Below are 6784 nucleotides of genomic sequence, written 5' to 3'. Positions count from 1 at the left end.
TCTTTTGCCCAGGCTGGAGTGTAATGGTGCAATCTCAGCTCACTGAAACCTCCGTCTCCCGAGTTCAAGCGATTCTCCTGCCTCAGCCTCCTGAGTAGCTGGGATTACAGGTGCATGCCACCACACCCGGCTAATTTTTGTATTTTTAGTAGAGATGGGGTTTCACTATGTTGGTCAGACTGGTCTCGAACTCCTGAACTCGTGATCCACCCACCTCAGCCTCCCAAAGTGCTGGGATTACAGGCATGAGCCACAGCGCCCAGCCTTCAATTTTTTTTTTTTTTTTTATTAAATATGGAATGCTTCACGAATTTGCGTGTCATCCTTGCGCAGGGGCCATGCTAATCTTCTCTGTATCACTCCAATTTTAGTATATGTGCTGCCGAAGCGAGCACTCTAGTGTTAATTTTTTGAGGAGCGCCATACTGTTTCTCATAGCTGCTGCACCATTCTCCACTCCCACCAACAGTGGACAGGCTTCCAATTTCTCCACATCTTCACTAACACTTGTTATTTATTTATTTATTTGAGACAGAGTTTCTCTCTTGTTGCCCGGCTGGAGTGCAATGGCACGATCTCAGCGCACAGCAACCTCCGCCTCCTGGGTTCAAGTGATTATCCTGCCTTAGCCTCCTGAGTAGCTGGGATTACAGTCATGCGCCACCATGCCCCGCTAATTTTTGTATTTTTAGTAGAGACGGGGTTTCTCCATGTTGGTCAGGCTGGTCTCGAACTCCTGACCTCAGGTGATCCCCCCGCCTCAGCCTCCCAAAGTGCTGGGATTACAGGCGTGAGCCACTGTGCCCAGTCTAACACGTGGTATTTTCTCAGAGCATCACTCTTCTTTCTTTTTTTCCCTCTGTACCTCAATGGGATGCAAAGGGAGCATCACGTTTCCCCTTCCCCTTCTCCTTCTCCTTCCCTTTCTTCTCCTTCTCTTTCTCTTTCCTCTTTTTTTTGGACAGAATCTTGCTCTGTTGCCCAGGCTGGAGTGCAGCGGTGTGATCTAGGCTCACTGCAACCTCCACCTCCCAGGTTCAACCAATTCTCCTGCCTCAGCCTCCCGAGTAGCTGGGATTACAGGCACCTGCCACCACGCCCAGCTAATTTTTGTATTTTTATTAAAGACGGGGGTTTCACCTTGGTGGCCAGGCTGGTCTCGAACTCCTGACCTCGTGATCCGCCCACCTTGGCCTACCAAAGTGTTTGGATTACAGGCGTGAGCCACTGTACTTAGCCACATCACTCTTAACAAAAGAAATGCAGATGAAAATCACCACACTGAGATATCATTTTTCACATACCAGATTGGCAACAATCAAAAAGCTTGATAACTGTCTTGGCAAGAGTGTGGGGCATTCTTATCCACTGCTAGTGTAACTAGAAATCTGTGCCACCTGTATGAAGAACAACTTGGTAATATCTTCAAAATTACAAATGCACAAACCATTTGACCTAGCAATTTATTTTCTTTTTTCTTTCTTTTTCTTTTTCTTTTTTTTTTTTTTTTTTTGAGACAGAGTCTTGCTCCGTCGCCCAGGCTGGAGTTTAGTGGCGCAATCTCGGCTCACTGCAACCTCCGCCTCCCGGGTGTAAGCAATTCTGTGCTTCAGCCTCCCGAGTAGCTGAGATTACAGGTGCACACCACCATGCCCAGCTAATTTTTTGTATTTTTAGTAGAGACGGGGTTTCACCATCTTGGTCAGGCTGGTCTTGAACTCCTGATCTCGTGATCCACCCATGTCGGGCTCCCAAAGTACTGGCATTACAGGTGTGAGCCACTACGCCCTGCCCTAGCAATTTATTTCCTAACAAAGTATCCTATTTGTATATGTTCAAAGTTACACATAGAGGACATTTGTTGCAGCATGGTAAGAGCAAGATCACAGTGGCTCACTCCTGTAATCCCAGCACTTTGAGAGGCTGAGGTAGGAGGATCACTTGAGCCCAGGAGCTGGAGAACAGCCTGGGCAATATAGGGAAACTTTGTATCTACAAAAAGTTTAAAAATTGGCCGGGCTCCTTGGCTCACACCTGTAATCCCAGCACTTTGGGAGGCTGAGGTGGGTGGATCACCAGGTCAGGAGATCAAGACCATCCTGGCTAACACGGTGAAACCCCGTCTCTACTAAAAATACAAAAAATTAGCCAGGCGTGGTGGCGGGTGCCTGTAGTCCCAGCTACTTGGGAGGCTGAGGCAGAAGAATGGCGTGAACCCAGAAGGCAGAGCTTGCAGTTAGCAGAGATCGCAGCCACTGCACTCCAGCCTGGGCGACAGAGAGAGATTGTCTCAAAACAAAAAACAAACAAACAAAAGTTTAAAAATTGGCCTGACATGGTGGCTTACGCCTGTAATCCCAGCACTTTGGGAGGCTAAGGTGGGTGGATCACGAGGTCAAGAGTTCGAGACCAGCCTGACCAACGTGGTGAAACCCCGTCTCTACTAAACATAAAAAAATTAGCCAGGCGTGGTGGCGGGTGCCTGTAATCCCAGCTACTCAGGAAGCTAGGGCAGGAGAATCGCTTGAACCTGGGAGGCAGAGGTTGCAGTGAGCCGAGATCGCAACACTGTATTCCAGCCTGGGCGACAGGGTGAGACGCCATCTCAAAAAAAAAAAAAAAGTTTAAAAATTAAGGGCCAGGCAGGCCAGGCGAGGTGGCTAACACCTGTAATCCCAGCACTTTGGGAGGCCGAGGCGGGCAGATCACGAGGTCAGGAGATCTAGACCATCCTGGCTAACACGGTGAAATCCCGTCTCTACTAAAAATACAAAAAATTAGCCGGGCTTGGTGGCGCGTGACTGTAGTCCCAGCTACTTGGGAGGCTGAGGCAGGAGAATGGCATGAACCTGGGAGGTGGAGCTTGCAGTGAGCTGAGATCGCGTCACTGCACTCCAGCCTGGGCGACAGAGCGAGACTCCGTCTCATAAAAATAAATAAATAAAGATAAAAATTAAGGGCCAGGCGCCGTGGTTTACGCCTGTAATCCCAGAACTTTGAGAGGCCAAGATGGGCGGATTACAAGGTCAGGAGTTAGAGACCAGCCTAGCCAATATGGTGAAACCCCGTCTCTACTAAAAATACAAAAATGAGCTGGGCATGGTGGCGTGTGCCTGTAGTCCCAGCTACTGGGGAGGCTGAAGCAGAAGAATCACTTGAACCCGGGAAGCAGAGGTGGCAGTGAGCTGAGATTGCACCACTGTACTCAAGCCTGGGCGACAGAGCGAGATTCCATCTCTCACACACACACACAAAATTAGCTGATTGTGGTGGCCTGTGCCTGTAGTCCCAGCTACTTGGGAGGCTGAGGTGGGAGGACAGCTTGGGCCTGGAGGCAGAGGCTGCAGTGAATGAAGACTGAGCCACTGCACTCCAGCCTGGGTGACAGAGCAAGAACCTGTCTCAAAAAAGAAAAATAAATGATCTAGATGTTGGCCAGGCATGCTGACTCACACCTATAATCCCAGTGTTTTGGGAGGCCAAGGTGAAGGGATTGTTTGAACCCAGGAGTTCAAGACCAGCCTGGACAACATAACAAGATTCCTTCCCTACAAAAAATAAAATAAATGCCGGGCGCAGTGGCTCACGCCTGTAATCCCAGCACTTTGGGAGGCTGAGGCAGGTGGATCATCAGGTCAGAAGTTCAAGACCAGCCTGAACCAGGGGTTCAAGATGGTGAAACCCCATCTCTACTAAAAATACAAAAATAACCCAGGCATGGTGGCAGACACCTGTAATCCCAGCTACTCGGGAGGCTGAGGCAGGAGAATCGCTTGAACCCAGGTGGCAGAGGTTGCAGTGAGCCGAGATCGTGCCACTGCACTGCAGTCTGGGCGACAGAGTGAGACTCCGTCAAAAAAATTTTTTTAAATAAATACATTAATTTAATTAAATAAATAAAATTTAGTTGGGCATGGTGGCAAGAGCTTATAGTCCTAGTGAGTTGAGAGCCTGAGGCAGCAGAATCCTTTGAGCCCAGGAATTGGAGGTTAGACTGGGCTATGATCGTGCTACCGTACTCCAGCCTGGGCTACAGGGCAAGATCTGGTCTCTAAAAAAAAAAAAAAAAAAAAAAATGTAAAAAAACATACACATGCAAAAACCAATCAAATTAGAAATGAAATGAAATGAATGGAATTAAGGAAGCTTTGGTTCATGGTGTCTTTTGTTCATATCACTTCATTAGATAATAAACCATAAACTATTGTAAAGCAGGGAACTGTGTTTGTTTGTTTGTTTGTTTTTCTTTAAACGGAGTCTTGCTCTGTCACCAGGCTGGAGGGCAGTGGCGAGATCTCAGCTCACTGCAACCTCCGCCTTCCGGGTTCAAGTGATTCCTCTGCCTCAGCCTCCCAAGTAGCTGGGATTATAGGCACGCACCACTACACCCAGCTAATTTTTTGTATTTTTAGTAGAGACGGGGTTTCACCATGTTGGCCAAGATATCTTGATCTCCTGAACTGGTGATCCGCCTGCCTCAGCCTTCCAAAGTGCTGGGATTACAGGCATGAGCCACCGTGCCCGGCCTTTTTTTTTTTTTTTTTTTTTTTGAGATGGAGTTTCGCTCTTGTTGCCCAGGCTGGAGTGCAATGGTGCAATCTCGGCTCACTGCAACCTCCGCCTCCCAGGTTCAAGCGATTCTCCTGTCTCAGCCTCCCTAGTAGCTGGGATTACAGGCATGTGCTACCATGCCCGGCTAATTTTTATTTTTAGTAGAGACAGGGTTTCTCCATGTTGGTCAGACTGGTCTCGAACTCCCGACCTCAGGTGATCCACCCGCTTTAGCCTTGCAAAGTGCTGGGATTACAGACATGAGCCACCACGCCCAGCCTTTCATTTTTTTTTTTTTTTTTTTTTTGAGACAGAGTCTCACTCTATCACCCAGGCTGGAAGGTAGTGGTGTGATCTTGACTCACTGCAACCTCTGCCTCCCGGGTTCAAGCAATTCTTCTGCCTTAGCCTCACAAGTAGCTGGGATTACAGGCGGCCACTACCACAGCCGGCTAATTTTTGTATTTTTAGTACAGACGGGGTTTCTCCATGTTGGTCAGGCTGGTCTCGAACTCCTGACCTCAGGTGATCTGCCCTCCTTGACCTCCCAAAATTCTGGGATTACAGGTGTGAGACACCATGCCCGGCCTTTTTTTTTTTTTCTTTTTTTAGTTTTCTTCCTCCAGTGCCAAGGAATTGGCTTTTTGGGGGATGGGGGATACAGAGTCTGGCTCTGTCACCCAGGTTGGAGTGCAGTGGCGATATCTCAGCTCACTTCATCGTACGCCTCCCAGGTTCAAGCCATTCTTTTGCCTCAGCCTCCCGCGTAGCTGGGATTACAGGCACATGCCACCATGCTCGGTTACTTTTTGTATTTTAAGTAGAGATGGGGTTTCTCCACATCAGCCAGACTGATCTGGAACTCCTGCCCTCAGGTGATCCGCCTGCCTCGGCCTCCCAAAATGCTGGGATTACAGGTGTGAGCCACTGTGCCCGGCCTGGATTGCATTTTATGCTCCAGAACTCCCTGTTCAATCAGATTGAGGCAAAATTTAGGTGAATTTACCTCTTTACTTGGTTTCTTTCCCTGCCCTATCCTGCTTTCTCCACTCCCCTAGGAAGTCGCTTACCCAAGAATTCCTGTCTCAGGCTCTGCATCTAGGGACCCAACCTAAGTTATCCCTATGGGCGGTCCTGGCTCCCAGAGGGAATTTCTGCTACCAGTAATAGCCACACATCTCATCAGGGGCCTGAAGATTTCACCTTCTCCAAGAGGTCCTCCCTCCCAGACCTGGACCATCACATTCTGGCAGTAGGTCATTTGTTTAACAATAAGGAGTTTGGATGCCTACACTGTACTAGGCACTGCGCTAAACCCTTTATGTGCATTAGCTCATTAAACCCTCCCAACAACCTAATTTGGTAAATTCTATTTTAATCTCACAGATAAGGAAGCTGAGCTCAAAGAGGTTGAGTGGCTTGCTCACATGGTTAGAAAGTGATGAGAGGCCAGGTGTGGTGGCTCACACCAGTAATCCCAGCACTTTTGGAGCCCAAGGTGGAAGGATCGCTTGGGCCAAGGAGTTCAAGACCAGGCTGGAGGCCAAGAGTGGTGGCTCATGCCTGTAATCCTAGAAGTTTGGGAGGCTGAAGCAGGCAAATCACTTGAGGTCAGGAGTTCCAGACCAGCCTGGCCACCATGATGAAACCTCATCTCTACTAAAAATACAAAAATTAGCCATGTGTTTGGCCAGGCGCGGTGGCTCATGCCTGTAATCCCAGCACTTTGGGAGGCCGAGGCGGGCGGATCACGAGGTCAGGAGATCGAGACCATCGTGGCTAACACGGTGAAACCCTGTCTCTACTAAAAATACAAAAAATTAGCCAGGCGTGGTGGCAGGCACTTGTAGTCCCAGCTACTCGGGAGGCTGAGGCAGGAGAATGGCATGAACCCAGGAGGCGGAGCTTGCAGTGAGCCAAGATCATGCCACTGCACTCCAGCCTGGGCAACAGAGTGAGACTCTGTCTAAAAAAAAAAAAAAAAAAAATTAGCCATGTGTGGTGGTATGTGCCTGTAATCCTCAGGAGGCTGAGGCAGGAGAACCACTTGAACCCAGGAGGCAGAGGCTGCAGTGAGCCGAGATTACGCCACTGCACTGCAGCCTGGGAGACAGAGCGAGTCTCCATGTCAAATAAAATAAAATAAAATAAAATAAAATAAAAAACCAGCCTGAGCAACGTAGTGAGACCCAATCTCTATGCTGTAAGAAAAAAAAATTGTTTTTAAAGGGCT

General features: G+C 48.6%; 1 non-coding gene across 1 annotated transcript; it reads right to left on the bottom strand.

The window, feature by feature from the left end:
- Positions 1–288: 288 nt before the first annotated feature.
- LOC129016442 (U6 spliceosomal RNA) lies at positions 289–395 on the bottom strand. The gene has a single exon (XR_008494831.1). It is a non-coding gene; the product is annotated as a U6 spliceosomal RNA (small nuclear RNA).
- Positions 396–6784: the final 6389 nt, after the last annotated feature.

The sequence above is a fragment of the Pongo pygmaeus genome, chromosome 18 (assembly GCF_028885625.2).
Source record: "Pongo pygmaeus isolate AG05252 chromosome 18, NHGRI_mPonPyg2-v2.0_pri, whole genome shotgun sequence".
Lineage (NCBI taxonomy): Eukaryota > Metazoa > Chordata > Mammalia > Primates > Hominidae > Pongo > Pongo pygmaeus.
The sequence above is the reverse complement of the archived record's forward strand: the minus strand, read 5'-3'. Positions and strand labels throughout refer to the sequence as shown.